Source organism: Ursus americanus, chromosome 1, assembly GCF_024610735.1.
Source record: "Ursus americanus isolate L20-20 chromosome 1, mUrsAme1.1.p, whole genome shotgun sequence".
Classification (NCBI taxonomy): domain Eukaryota; kingdom Metazoa; phylum Chordata; class Mammalia; order Carnivora; family Ursidae; genus Ursus; species Ursus americanus.
Window position 1 is genome coordinate 100,025,564 of NC_142127.1, and position 16,191 is coordinate 100,041,754.

The 16,191-nt window shown below is 38.0% G+C and overlaps 1 protein-coding gene and 1 non-coding gene across 9 annotated transcripts in view; both read left to right on the top strand.

The window, feature by feature from the left end:
- DIS3L2 (DIS3 like 3'-5' exoribonuclease 2) overlaps positions 1–16,191 on the top strand; it is a 344,150-nt gene that overhangs the window by 77,398 nt on the left and 250,561 nt on the right. The gene's annotated exons all lie outside the window — the stretch shown is intronic.
- Positions 8,026–8,238, top strand: LOC123790127 (small nucleolar RNA U3). Its single transcript, XR_006779012.1, has one exon. It is a non-coding gene; the product is annotated as a small nucleolar RNA U3 (small nucleolar RNA).

The following is a 16,191-nucleotide window of genomic DNA, read 5'->3' on the forward strand; positions in this document are numbered from 1 at the left end:
AATGTTGCCTACCTTGCTTGGGAACTAGGGTGAGCAGCTAAGTTGATACAGCCATAGTGAGTGACCCAGAGAAAATCAGAGTAAGGGAGGAGGACAAGAACGTATTAAAATGAGACTCATTTAGACTGTTCCACAGTGTGAAACAGATCTGACTAGCTGAAGAGCCAGGGGTGGATATGAAGTGAAATTCCTGCTCGTTGAACATTAGCTTCTATATATTTTTTTTGTCTACATACTTAAAACTATAGTAAGAGAGGCTGGAGTTGATGTGATATATTGATACCTGCTAGAAACCTATAATGCTATTCATTCATCACCCAAGTATCTTTTGAGCACTTCCATCAGACTGAGAGGATACAGTCGGAATAAATCAATTAAGCACTTTGTTAGCAAAGTCTAATTTCCTCTTGGGACAGGATTATTTCACTTAATTTACGACAGAGCAAAGTCTATACATGAATTAAGGAGGGTGGAGAAGTGGGGATAATTATGCTGTATTTCCTAACATGTCTGTTATAGTCACTAAGAAAACTTATTTTTATGCAGACTTATACTTAAGCAGAAGAATAATTGAAGTATGGATGGGTATTTTAGAAGAGATTGGCACAGAAAGAAATAACGAGTTTGAAAGAATAAAGGAAGTGTTGATAGGAGTTACTACTCTTGTTCTAAATTAAACAAACAAAAAAAAAAATCAAAGTGCACATTTAATCCCCAATTTTCAATGGCTGTTCCAAACTTTCTTATGGTCACATGAAATTGGTCTCATACAGTAAATTGTTTCCTTTGACAACTAGCTTTTCCTTCAAGTGATTGTTTTAAAGTTTGTCTTCCAAGTTCTTCTTTAAATATGCACCCATCATACTAGATTATATTTAATCCAATCTCTTATATAACCACTATCATTTTGGATTGTTCTCAATTCCAGTGGAATTAGGATTTCTTAGAACTGTTTGGTTTCTTGGCTGTATGGCAGGCCTGAAAAAGACTTGGAAGGTACTTAATGATGGAAGGCAAGGTCTTTGGAGCCTCCACCCACAGCAATATGGTAGGTAAGGTATATCTACTACCATGATCAGATTTTCCCCAAATTGTTATATACACAAGCCTATTTTTAACAATCATCTTTTCTTCTTCATTATTGCCAGCTCTGGGATCAAATATTTCAGGTTCTTGCCTGCTCTAAACATGCCTTCAGATCTCCATAATTCAAATTGAAATGTCTGAAATAAGGAATGTATCATTTAAGGATAGAGTAGCTTATTTGTGCTGGGAAACTCCCAATTAATATTTCAGGATTATTTGCTAGAAAACTAATTCGGTCCTCCTAACTCCATGAAGATGTTTTCGAGAAATTCACATTCATCGTATGGAATGAATTAAGGTAGATAAAGTACTTACAGCAATGCTGGCACATTGTAAGCATTTAAGAAATGTCAGATATTACTATTATTCTTCCCTTAGTTTAGCTAAGAGCATGGAATGACTCAAATTTACTATTCCCAGCTCTTGAGTTTACCACTGATAACATTTATTTACAGCAGACGTAAAATGTTGATGTAAAATGTTGGTGTGTCACTATGCATTCCTTTGAAGTATCTAAATTGCCAGCAAGTTGTATAGTAGCTAAGGTTATACTATGGAACAACACTGTATATTTTTACTTATGCTCTTTGTGCATCAAGATCACCTAGGGCCTCACTTTGTATTATCTTCACCCCAGAGCCCAGGCTGAATGGAATAACTGCCATGAGGAGTGTTCCTCTTTTCTGTGGCAGAAGGAAACAGAGCCCTGGACATCTAAAATGTCTTTGCCCAGAAATGACTCCATCAGTTCTACTTACAGCTCATTGGCCAGAATGATTCACCTGGCCCTCCTCAACCACAAGAGAGCCAAGAAGTATCATCCTACCAAGTGTCTGTAAGTAGGGATAGCAGGATACATCTGGTGAACTGCCCTAATGACTCTCCCACTGCATTAATTAGATTGATCATGCATGGCATTCTTGACTAGCCTTCTGATGAGTATATGCCACTGGTCATTAGGGACATCAGGCTACAGCTTTTGTATCATTTACTACAAATTCATTCCCACTAATGAAAAAAGAATTCAGAAATACCTAGAAGATCTAGATGGCCCTTAAGATCACCTTTAGTTATATAATTCTTGCTTGAAAGTACAATATGTGATACAAAGTAAATTTGTTGATCTTTGAATTAAGTTAATGGTACAGTTTTTGTATGTGAAAGGCGAGGAAGTTAGGTTTTACAGAAATGTACTGGCACTTGGTAGTATTTATAAATTGTCATTACTAGTAGTATTGTGATATTATTGCTTGCTACTGCTATTGTTAAATTTTTCAGTTTTTATTTTAAAAATTTCAATAGGTATATCTTATCCCATGTTTTATAGAAACTAGTAATGATTTAGGGCATATACATAACTCTATTGTAAATTTAGGCAGCTAGGGAGAGGGACATGGTAGATTTGGAAAACTATAGATATTTTAGTGTTTTGGAGCTTAAAATGTAAGGTAGGATTTAATGTTGCGGGAGATCAGGCCAGTCTGGTAGATGGTGGATAGGTGGGTGGGGGGCTCACGTCCTGAAATGTCTTCATGCTAGTAAAGAAGTTCAGCCGTTATCATACAGGCATTGGGGAGCTTGAAGGAGGTTAAGAATGGGTAGTGATTCAAGAATAAAAGACCCAGGGGTGCCTGGGTGGCTCAGTTGGTTCAGCATCTGGCTGTTGATCTCAGGTCTTGATCTCAGGGGTCATGAGTTCAAGCCCTGTATTGGGTGTGGAGCCTACTTAGAAAAAATAAAAGACCCAGAGATGACAGTTACAGTTGTTTTGATGTGAGAGAAACTTGACTTAAATATAGTATCTCAGGTTGGGTTTCCCAGAGGTGGAGCCCCTGGTGGAGTTTCTTGCTTACACAGTCTATCTTTGTGAGAGACCTCTGAAATACATCAGATTACTTAAAATTTAATTAGTAAAATCACAATACAGATCAAAAGTTAGCATTTGAGAACAGGTTACTGAGAATGAACTAGACTGAATGCTGGAAGAAGGTGGGTCTGGCTGGTAAGAGGGTGAAGTGAGAAAGCAGCGCACAGAACTGAGGGTGCAAACAGGGACCTGCTCCGTTGAAAACCAGATCAGGTTTTAGGAACACAGTGCACTGGGGACACTAGGCAGGGAGAAGGGAGATGTCCTGATGGTGATTTTTTTTTTTTTTGGTAGCATGTCCTAGAGCCAGAGTCGGCAAACTTCTATAAAAGCCAGATAGTAAATGTTTTAGGCTTTGCTGACCATTTGTTTCTGTTGCAACTTCTCAGCTCTGCCTCCAGAGCATAAAAACATCTATGTACCAGTGAAACTCCATTTACAAAAATGGCCCGTGGGCAGTAGTTTGTGGACCCCTGTTCTAGAGGCGTGGTTAGACGCCATGAAGGCCCTCACTCCCCCTTGCCCTGGCAGACACCATGGGCGCCTCAATGCAGGCCCTCCGCTCTCATCCTAACGGCTGTCTTCCTATTTTGACTCCATCTCAGTAATTCAAGCTTTTAGTTCTTGAGTCTTCTGTTTTTGAATGAGAAAATTCTTTTTTTTTTTTTTTAAGATTTTATTTATTTATTTGACAGAGGGAGACAGCCAGCGAGAGAGGGAACACAAGCAGGGGGAGTGGGAGAGGAAGAAGCAGGCTCCCAGTGGAGGAGCCTGATGTGGGGCTTGATCCCAGAACTCTGGGATCACGCCCTGAGCCGAAGGCAGACGCTTAAAGACTGCACCACCCAGGTGCCCCTTGAATGAGAAAATTGTAAAGAGTCTTTATCTCTGTGGGTTCTGGGAAGTTATTTGACTGGATTCTGTGGTTTTTTTTTTTTTTTTTAGAGTTATCCTCTTTAATAATATGTGTGAATGCTGTTTGCTATTAAGAGGTCTATATGTGTTTGCCATAGTTACAGTTCCTTTTTGATTGAGCTGGAAATCGATCCTGCGGATTAAGGTAATCTGCAAGTAAGGTATTCCAAGTAATATTCTTGGAAATTGAGTGGAGAGCACACTGTCCACCTTAACTTGGTGACATGGCTCTCTGTCCTTACTGCTGCTTCATTCATTTTTCTCATCCAGTATCCCCGGGCTCTACCTTTATGGTTCAGGCCCTTTTTGCCATTTACTTGGGCAGTGGGTAGCATGGAGTTGGCACTTGCAGTGATCAAAGAGAAGATAAGTGGTTCTCCACTCAGTCCTTTTTAGTGTCAAAGCAGGCCCATTTGTGTCACTGGAAAAATTATCCAGGGTACAGGATGTAGTAGAGGAGGGCATTAGTAGGTCAGATAAAGGTCAGTGCTCGAGGCAAGTGACAAAGATTAGTTCAAAGGAATGAGGGTAGGGCTCTAAACGGGAAGTGAGTTGATGGTCAGGAACCAAGGAGGTTTCTGTCAGGTTGGAACACAGAATGAATGATTGAGGGAAAAGGTTTAGAATATGGTCAGTCAGCAAGGGCGGGCTCCTTCACTCGTGCAACTCCTCCAACAAGGTGTTGTTGAGTGCTTGCTACGAACCTTAGGAACATGGTATGAAATAAGATAGGCAGGATCTGGTTCTAAACCACAGAATGTAGAAAATGACTTGAGTGACTATTTTGTCAGTTCTTCCAAAGGCGGTACTTAAATAGTGCCATTCTAGATGCAAAGTAGCAAAGTTTATTCATTATGTATAATGGGTGCCTTAGTGTGTAAGGCTTGATTTTCTGCAGGAACCCAGGCTGAGACTGTCAGCTGAGCGGAGCAATGCAGAGTGGTGAGTGCAGTGGTCAAGTCCCGGAGTGCTGTGCAAGTGCACAGTAGGGACACCCTGCCAACCTGCCAAGGGTCACAGAATGCTTTTTGGAAATACATTTTTGGAGGAAGTGAAGTCTGAATGTAAAGTGAGTTTGAGCTAGACGGCTTGATGGATAGGAAAGCCTGGCCTGCTCTGAATCTGAAAGTTGTTTATTAGAGTGGAAGTGGAGGCTGTGAGGAGAAGGGGAATGGCTGGAGATAAGTCCTTGTTAACCTCGTCAGAGGCTCCTGCTCATTTCGTGCTGGCAGAGACCAGTTGTGGAATTGAAGACCCAGATCTTGTTGGATGAAGCTAGAATGAACCTGGAAACTGTTGGAATCCTTGGTGCATGGTCATTTGTTTTTCTGGAACCATGGGCGAAGTGAGGTCTCATTGTTTATAGTGCCCTATTGATGGAGTATCTCCAGTCAGTAAAAACCATAGTCTCAGATCCTTTGGGATCAGATCTAGGTGGCTTTTGACAGTGAGGAGCTTGAGCCTTGCAGCCTGGGTATATTGCCTTTGGGCCTTCTGCCTGTCCTCTCCAGTACATTCTTGGTGTTCGACGTGGTATTCCTTCTGGATCCTTGCAACTCAAAGTGTGTTCTGTGTACCAGCAGCACTTCAGGAGTCTCAGGCTGTACTCCGAGACCCACTGAATAACAACCTGCTTTTTTCCCCCCTGTTCTTTCTTTTTTTAACCCAAATATAATTAACATACAGTGTTGTATTAGTTTCAGGTGTACAATATAATGATTCAGAGATTCTGTACATTTCTCAGTGCTCATCCAGATAACTGTACTCTTAATCCTCTTTATCTCTTTCATCCATCCTTTCACCCACCTTTCCTCTGGCAACCACCAGTGTGAAGAATCTGTTTTTTCACAAGATCCCCAAGTGATTTGCATGAAGGTTAAATTTTGAGAAGCACTGATGGTGGATAATTAAATAATTAACTCTTCTTTCTTTTAAAATAAAAACTACTTCGGCACTAGAGAGAAAGGAGCATATATATGACATTACTCTGTTATAGCTAGTCCTGGGGGAGAGTCATGAGTGCGTGAGTGATGATTTCCTTATTTTAGCAGAATTAGACTCTGGTCACCTTCCCCCCTACCAAACACACACACACACACACACACACACACACACACGCACACACACACACTTCCCTTCTCCATTTTGTTATAGCAAAATGAAGGACTGAGAGGTTATTCTTATAGGTATAGTTGGAAAAAACCTTCTAATTAGGTTATTGAAAAAAGATTTCAATCCATATCATTAGTTGTTCATGTTATGTTAAGTTCAGATAATCCTGTCATTTTATTAGTCCCAGTTTCATTAATTTTTTTTTCCTGAAGAATTACCTCTTACACTGTGTTTAATGCATGTGTGTTGCGAGGTAGGCTTTCTATTTCTTTTTTCCTAAACCACTGTTTGAGGCCTGCTTTTGGTAGTTCGCAACATGTAATAGTCTTTTTGAAAAGTAAACTTATAGGATGTTGAAAAGTTATTTCAGTGTTCAGAATATTGTATTTTGAAACAATCCACAGTATGAAAAAGCTAATAATGTGAGCATTATTATTTTTCCTTTTCCCCTGTGCTGTTATAGTGTCATATGTTGTTGCATCAGATGAAATTTTATTTATTTATTTTTTAAAGATTTTATTTATTAGAGAGAGGGCGCACGAGAGTGCACAAGCATGGGGAGGAGCAGAGGGAGAAGCAGACTCCCTGCTGAGCAGGGAGCCCTTTGGGGCTCAGTCCCAGGACCCTGGGATCATGACCTGAGTCAAAGGCAGATGCTTAACCTACTGAGCCACCCAAGTGCCCCCGCATTAGATGAGATTTTAAAGAAAAAGAAGAACATAGCTGGAAGAATAAAGAACTAGAAGAAGCAAATCTAAACAAAAGCAGTCTGAAACTGTTTAAATGTCTATATTTGGGTTTTATCAAAAGGATATATTGTTCTTTAATAAATAGGGTACCCATATTATAAAAATGATTTATTATTTGTCATTTAATTGGAATTATCTTTTCATTCTGACATTTACTTTGGTCAGAGAAGGTTAGATTATGCCATAAATGATTAAATTAATGATTTTATTTAGATGAATTTCATATTTTAGTCATTTTGTTTTTAAAAATCATTTTAAAGAGTGCAATCCAGTGATTTTAATATAGTCGCAATATTATATAACCATCACCACTATCTGATTCCAGAACATTTTCATCATCCCCTAAAGAAACCTTGTCCTCATTAAACATTTGCTCCCTATTCCCCTTCCCATCCAGACTCTGGCAACCACCTTCTTTCTGTCTCTATAGGTTGTTCTGAACAGTTCATATAAATGGAATCATACAAAATTTCCCCTTTTGTGTTTGGGTTCTTTTTTTTTTTTTTTAAAGATTTTATTTTATTTATTTATTCGACAGAGATAGAGACAGCCAGCGAGAGAGGGAACACAAGCAGGGGGAGTGGGAGAGGAAGAAGCAGGCTCATAGCGGAGGAGCCTGATGTGGGGCTCGATCCCATAACGCCGGGATCACGCCCTGAGCCGAAGGCAGATGCTTAACCACTGTGCCACCCAGGCGCCCCATGTGTTTGGGTTCTTAGCATGTTTTCAAGATTCACCCGTATTATAGCATTTATCAATTCTTCATCCCTTTTTTATAACTAAGTAATATACCACTGTACAAAGGTATCACATTTTATCTTTTCATCAGTTGATGGACATTTGGTTGCTTACACATTTTGGCTATTATGGATAATGCTGCCATGAACATTCATGAACAAGTTTTTGTGTGAACCCATGTTTTCAGTTCTCTTGGTTATATACCTAGGAGTAAAATTATTGGGTCATATGGAGATTCCATGTTTAGTAAAACTTAATTTTTGTAAGGTAGATCACTAAAATATACTGTCTCTAAACTTTTCTGACTTAAAAGGAGTTAGTCTTGTGAATATATACACAATTTTGGCCCAGAAATGACCTTTGTTCTTTGGTATTTAGTCATTGTATGAGCAGTGTATGAATCGTGTTGCTCCCGTTCCTTTTCACACACAGGTCATTGTTCTGGGGCATTTCAAAATGGTACCCCTCTGTCATCTAGCCTGTGAATTGATGACTCTTTATTTTGTGAGTTACTTCTGGAGCATCAAAAGTTCCCTTTTAAAAAATGTTGTGTGTGGGAAGACTATGTTTTCAGAGATCATTTCTGTAGCTCACTACTGGAGAAGTTTCTCTGAACATGAAGAATATCTGAAACCACGAGGATTAGGTGCAGCGTCCGCTCCTGAGTATAAAGCCAGCTATGGGAGTTGCTTCTGTAGCTGCCCTTGTTACTGATGATCGTTCTTCTCTTCCTTTGGGAGAGTGAGAGGTAGGGGATGCCATCTGAGTGGGAAAAAAGAAAAAATGTTGTGTATACTTACTGAGTTGGATATGCCCGGTTGTTTTTGTTGCTGTTGCTGAAGAAGGGTGTTTATTACTGTTATTGTTGTTTTGAGATAGTATATTACTGAATGCAGTGTGGGAAGTACATTCCCTTCATTACCTAACAGAAGTACTGTTTCCTCTTAGCATTTTGTGTCATTGTTACCTGCTTTTCAAAATGCCTTTATACAATGAGTATACAACATTCATATTATGTGTATGTGGTTTAGTACTGTGAGCTTTTATTTACTGTAAACATTGTCTTAGTTTATTATTAAGATTTTTAGACACAAATTAATACACTCAGAAAGTGTTTAAGTAAATCATCACTTCTAAGTACTGCAAAATATTTAACTGAGTGTATGTTTTTTATTTTTAATAACTTTCCTATGTTATAGGATATTTTAGTTGTTTATAGTTTTTTGGTTATTTAAATAATATTGTGGAGAACACCTTTAAATACATAACTTTTATTTTTTAAGATTGTTTCTTTAGGGGCGCCTGGGTAGCGCAGTCGTTAAAGCGTCTGCCTTCAGCTCAGGGCGTGATCCCGGCGTTTCGGGATCGAGTCCCACATCGGGCTCCTCCGCTGGGAGCCTGCTTCGTCCTCTCCCACTCCCCCTGCTTGTGTTCCCTCTCTCGCTGGCTGTCTCTATCTCTGTCAAATAAATAAAATCTTAAAAAAAAAAAAAATTGTTTCTTTAAATTCTCTGAGTGCAGTTTACTACGTCAAAAGATGAGAAAACTTTTTCAAATGGTATGTGTGTACTGCCAGGTCATGCCCATCCTTTAGTTAAATAATTAAAACCACACTCAATAAAAGACTTTGCATTTATTTAATTTTTGCCTTTTGTTTTCCATCCATCCTTTGACCTTGTTGGTACTTTGTTTTTTATTTTATTTTATTAATTTTTTATTTTTTTAATAATATTTTTTTATTATGTTAGTCACCATACAGTACATCGCCGGTTTCTGATGCAAAGTTCGATAATTCATTAGTTGCGTACAACACCCAGTGCACCATGCGATACGTGCCCTCCTTACTACCCATCACCAGCCTATCCCATTCCCCCACCCCCCTCCCATCTGAAGCCCTCAGTTTGTTTCCCAGAGTCCATAGTCTCCCATGCTTCATTCCCCTTGTTGGTACTTTGAACATTGGTTTAATCATCTTCAATGTTAGCTATTTCTCCTAAGTGTGTTCTTTCTGTGTTTGGCACTTTGAGTTGGACCTGATTTCACTTTTCTGGTAGATACAGAGGCATAAGGCTGATTCTGTACTTCGAAGTCAGGGCCAGGGGTGTATGTCTCTGAGTTTAAAGATCCTTGTTTTGTGCACATTTTCTTTTGTGCTTCTGTTTCTTTTCCTCTTTCTTTATAGCCAGGTGTTTTAGACCCACTGCTTCTTTTTTGACAGTGGTCTAGATTCTGAAGTTTGGTTTCTAACCTACCATGCTACTAAAGTTGTTCTTTTCATGGTCATCACTGATTTCCTATCCATTTTCATTGGTCACTTTCTTAGTTTTCATTTTCCTTGAGCTTCTACAATGATTTAAGACCATCCTCTTTGTAATAATGCCCTGTTAGATCTGTGGCCCACTTCTGTTTCTCTCCTTGGTTTGTTTTTTCTTAGTTGATATTTCTCTTTCCTCCACCTTGTAGACCTTTCCCAATCTCCTGCCCTGAGCCGTCTTTTCTTTCTTTATATACTTTTCCACAGAGACCTTTATGTACATTCAGAGTTTAAACTGGCATTTCTATTTGGGTGATTTCCACCATCTGTTCATTTACCCAACATTTTTTCATTGGCCACTTTGTGCCTGGCACTGGCCTGGGTCCCAGGGGAGCAAAGATGAACACAATTTGCCCAAGATCAGATATGTAAACAGAGCAGCCATGGTGCTATCTGATATATTCCTTACAGAGATTTGAAGACAGATGCCAGAGCTCAGAGGAGGGGTGAAGACAGCTCTGCCTGAGGGAACTGATGAAAATTTCTTAAATTAGATGACATTTGAATTTCAGTTTGAAAGAAGAGTTTGCCAAATGAAAATTCAGGGGAGTGGAGAATATTTCAGGCAAAGGGACTGTAAGCATGTATTCCTCCCAGGTTTAAGCCGGTGAGGGCAAGAGTTGTGTTTTATTTATGTTTATGTTCATGGCATTTGAGAAAGAACATGGTCTGTTCAAGTCAGATTAGGGTCTACATTCTAGACCTTTTACTTACTGGCCCTGAGGTTCAGAGGCTTCATGTATAAATGAAAGTAAGTTTTTTGGTAAGGATTAAGGAGCTGCAATCACCCAAAATAGTGTCTCGCAAATAGGTGCTTTTAAAATGCGAGTTTCATTCTTTCAGTTTCTTGTCCTTGCATCTAGCGGCCGTAACTAACATACAGTAGTTGAGGAATAAATACTTGTTGAACAATTTCATCGTTTCCAGACAACGTAAGAAAAATGATCTTTTTTTTTTTTTTTAAAGATTTTATTTATTTATTTGACAGAGATGGAGACAGCCAGCGAGAGAGGGAACACAGCAGGGGGAGTGGGAGAGGAAGAAGCAGGCTCATAGCGGAGGAGCCTGATGTGGGACTCGATCCCGGTACGCCGGGATCACGCCCTGAGCCGAAGGCAGACGCTTTAACGACTGCGCTACCCAGGCGCCCCAGAAAAATGATCTTTTGATGTAAAATTTTATGACTAAAAAGCATGGGGTGAATTTACTAAATTTAGTGGTCTTTCAAAGCAAAAATTTGTTTTCTTAAGAACTAACTTTAATTGGAAGAGAAAATATAGCATTGGATCAAGTCAGGTTTGCTGGATATTTGCACATGGGAACTGGATATAATCCCTCCCCACCGAATATCAAAGATGGACTGTGTTGATTATAAATGTCTTCTGTAATGTTTCTTCATTAATATTTATAGATGGTTTTTTATTTGTTTCCATCTTAATTTTCTTTGGTTTAGAGAGTTAAATAAGTATGTTTGTAGATTTTGATTGTTCCAGGATACTCTGTTTTTTCCTAGAGGCCCTAGATGCTGTCGCTCACCTATTTTTCAGTTAATATTAGCTTAGACGAGAGTCTTTTAGCTCTTTGTTACCATTCGTATTTCTTCATGTGACATAAAGGCCTTGTATGACCTGCCCTTTGCCCTCTTGGGCAACCTTCAGTGTACCCTTCGCTCAGGCACCGCAGAAGGGAGGTCTTTGAATAGGCACGGTACAGCTGTGTGTCTGCATTTTCTTTTCACACACATGGTTTCCTTTGCTTGTAGTTCTTTGCTTGTATCTCTTTTTCTCTCTTCTACACAGGTTGTTGCCACTGGGAGGCCTTTCCGTTGTATCTCCAGGATTGTTACGCAAGGTTTCTGTTTTACTTAATTGAAAAACCGTCAGATGTTTCTCATCCATAATATAGAGCCCTTTATTACTGTCTCTGTTCACATTCCAGTGCTGTTTGGTGTTTTCTTCTGTGTATTCTTTGTGTTGCTTCTTATGAATGCCTCCTACTATTTGATGTTAAAAATGGCAACTAGCATTTATTGAGTACCTGTTGTATGAGAGGCACTCTTCTAGGGCCTTATGTAGATTACTTTGCAAGATGGACTGAACTGTAGTATTTATTTTTCATTGTTCACATACTCGTTGATAAACAGGCCAGAGCATATTGATTTAATTCATGTGAGGGGGCAATGTCTGACAACAGAGGAAAAGTCAGTCCCTAAAACATAAAATTCTTGAATTTGGATTTTTGTTCATACTTCTGTCTTTCAAGGTACTACTGTTAAGGCTGTATGGAACTTAGCAAATATATTTGTGTCAGTTTTATTATTAATTTATTTAAAAAATAGTTTAAAATGTGTTTTTTATAGTAAATTAAAGCAGGAAGGTACTGATATGTCAGTTTTCTCTTAATTCATTGATGTGGTGATTTATTTAACGAATATTATTTTGGACATCTGCAGTACACCAGATAAGGGAATAATATGTCACTGAATGTGACAGACAGTGTGGTGCCCTCATGGAACATACAGGAAGTTTATATTATCTGTTAAGCCTGAATGAATCCAGGAAGTCTCATTTTCAAAACCTGTTTTTGTTTCTTTGTTTAGAACCATAAGGAATATCTTAACATTTGGAAACTACTTTAACAAATGCAAAAGCCAGAGTGCTTTAAATTTTTCTAATTTGAAAGGAAATTCTGTTCTTTCAGCAGAAAATAAGTCATCTCCTTAGCTAAGTTCCTTTGGAGGAAGATACTTGCAATATTATTTTTGTCTCAGAATTAATACATTAAATCCTAAACTCATTCATTTTAGAGTTTTTTGACTTGTTTTTTGAGGTCTAAAATTGATTAAAATTGATTAATCATTGTTCATTTTATTTTCCTTTCTTCCATTTTGCCTTGAAGCTTTCCACTGATAGCTGTTATTTTTTAGAAGCAGTATCAGGGAAGTTCTTTAGGCCGTCATCCTGAATCTCTAATGTGGGTTGAGACACAGAAAGTACACATGTGCTTATATGCATTGCAGGGAAGATTTTTCAGGGATTTGGGGGGTAACTGCAATTAGAGGGCCCAGGATCAGAAGAGGAAAAAAACTCAACAGAGATAAAATTCATATAAACATGCATATAAAAGAACATCTATAATATGGGAACTGCCCAAGTACATTTTATAAGTTACATGAACTCTTGACTAATTATTGAATTATAATTCATTTATCATATGTATTTTGTACTCTATAGTAAAAATGTTTGGCTGATGGTGTGTACTTAAAAAAGGCAGAAAATCCATCCTCAAACCATCTCAGTTTCTGTGTCAGCATGATCTGTTCCCATTCTGTCTGCTAAAAGAAAAGTGAACCTTCTTTGGAAGGAGGGAGTATCTTTTAGAACTCTTACAATTTTGCATTGACATCCAGCATTTAGTAAAAAAGCATCATGTATGAGAAATGATCAAAAACAAAGAGAAAAAAAACAGTAGAAACACACCCATGGGTAAATTTAGATTTTGGTGTTTATAGGAAATTGATTTTAAAATAACTGAGCCAATATGCTCAAGATAGTAGATGACAAGATAGAGAATTTCACCAGAGAACCGTTACTTATAGAAAGAGAATGGGTAAAAATTCTAGAACTGAAAAAATGATAGAGACTGGTTTATTCAATATATGTGTTTAGCTAAAATTAGATACTACAGAAGAGGGGATTAGTAGACTGGAAAATTGTTCAGTAAAACATACTTAGAGGGGCGCCTGGGTGGTGCAGTTGTTAAGTGTCTGCCTTTGGCTCAGGGCGTGATCCCAGTGCTCTGGGATCGAGCCCCACATCAGGCTCCTCAGCTGTGAGCCTGCTTCTTCCTCTCCCACTCCCCCTGCTTGTGTTCCTTCTCTCGCTGGCTGTCTCTCTCTGTCAAATAAATAAATAAAATCTTAAAAAAAAAAACAAACAACATAGAGTGAGGCATGGAGAAAATAAAAGGATTAAATACATATTAAATACAAAGAAAACACCTTATATTTGTATAATTTGAGCTAAGGAGGAAAGACGGAATGAAACTCAAACAGTATTTTAAGAAATAACAGCTATGAATTTTCCAAAATATATAAAAGACATCAGGCCACAGATTTGAGAAACTCAAGAAAGCCCAAACAGTATTAATACAAAGCAGATCATATGTAGGCATATTATAGTAAAACTTAATGAAACCCAAAGAGAAAACTCTTGACAGGAGATAGGAGAAAAAGATCTCTTCAAAGGAACAAAAACTGACTTTTCAAACAAATCTCATGGAAGCCAAAGGATGCTGGAGTGATATCTTGTAAAGTACAAAAAGAAGGGGTGAGGTGCCTGGGTGGCTTAGTAGCTTAAGCGTCTGAGTCTTGAACTCAGCTAAGGTCTTGATCTCAGGGTCATGAATTCAAGCTCTGTGTTGCTTTCCAAGCTGGGTGTGGAGCCTACTTAAAAAAAAAAAGTACAGAAAGAAGATAACTGCCAAACTAGGTATCTATACCAAGTGAAAGTATTTTTCAAAAGTAAAGGCAAATTTAGAAATAATAAACATATTTCTTGAAATACACAACAAAATGATCAGAAGAAGAAATAGAAAATCTGAATATTCAATTTTATATCCAGTAAAGAAATTAAATCTTTAATTCAGCTTTTTTTTTTTTTAAACAAGAAAAACTTCAGGGTCAAATCGCTTTACAGGTGAATGCTTTCAAATATTTATGACAGTAAAATAGCATCAATTTTACAAAACTCTTTGAAGAATAGAAAAATGTCTTATGAGGCCTACATATTCTAGCTATTAAAACCTGACAACAGACAATGCAATGTTAGAAAATTACAGGAAAATTTCTCTCATGAGCAGAGATACAAATATCCTAAAAAAATGATAGGAAATTGAATCCATAGATATATAGAAAAAAATAATATATTAGAACCAAATGGGATTTATTCCAGGGATACGAGGTTGGTTTACTATTCAAAACTCTGTTAACAGGGAAGGTAATAGTCCAAGGTACAAAATTTCCATTATGCAGGATAAGTTCTGGAGATCTGCTGCAGTGTAGCGCCCGTAGCTAACAGTGCTGTATTTATACTTTAAATTTGCTAAGGGGTTGATCTTATGTTAAATGTTTTTACCACAAAGATAAAGTAAAATAAAGAAGGTGGGGAGATAATTTAGGAGGTGATGGGTATGTCTGTTTCCTTGCTGGTGGTGGTGATGGTTTCATGGATATATATTTATCCCCTAAATCATTAAATTATATAGGTTAAATATGTACAGCTTTTTATGTGTCAATCATATCTCAGTAAAGTGGTTAAAATGGGAAAAACTCAATATAATGAACCACATTTTTAAAAAAGATGTTATTTTTTTGAGAGAGTGAGAACAAGTGAGCACGAGCCAGGGGGAGGGGCGGAGGGAGAGGGAGAAGCAGATTCCCCGCTGAGCAGGGAGCCCGACTCAGGGGCTCAATCCCAGGACCCCAGGATTATGACCTGAGCCGAAGGCAGACACTTAACTGACTGGGCCACCCAGGTGCCCCAGTAATGAACTACATTAACAGAATAAAGGAAAGAATCATATGATTACCTCAGTTTTTGCAGAAATGTATTTGGTAAAATTCAAAATCCATTTTTGATAAAAACTCTTAGCATAGTATTAGGAGAAGAAATCCCCTTAATCTAATCAAGGCTTTTTACGAAAAAAAAAAAAAAAAAACCCGGACAAAACATCATATTTAATGTTGAAACAGTGAAAGCTTTCCTTCTGATAGTGGGAATGAAACAAAGATGCTGACTGTTACCACTTCTATTCCACATTGTACCAGGGGTCATAGTCAGTAATAAAGCATGGGGGAAAAGGTGTAAGGACTGGGAAAGGAAGATGGTGGTCATTATGTTCAGATTACTTGATTGCATACATGGAAAACCCTAAAGGATGAAGGTTGCTACATACAAAGTCAACCTCCAAAAATTATTTGTATTCTTATATATCAGCAAACCAATAATAATTTAAAAAATGGTACCTTTTACACCTTTTACTAGGATAAATATTGTGGACGATGTTCAAGACCTCAACATTAAAAACTACACAGTGTTGTTGATAGAAGATAAAGATGCCCTGACTAAAAGTTCATGGCCTTTAAGACTCGGTATGGTAAAAATGTTAATTCTTTCCAAATTGATCTATAGATTCAGCGCAGTCCAAGCAAGCATTTTCATGTGTGGCAACTGGTTCTAAGTATAGATGTCAATGTAAAGGCCAAAAGCAACTAACATAATTTTGAAGAAAGAAGCTGGAGTTCTTACACCACCCAACTAAATTGCAAAGGACTGACAATGCTGAGAATTGGTGAGAGGTGGAAGAACTGGAATTTTGCCAACACTGACTCAAGCTTATGAGGGTTTGAT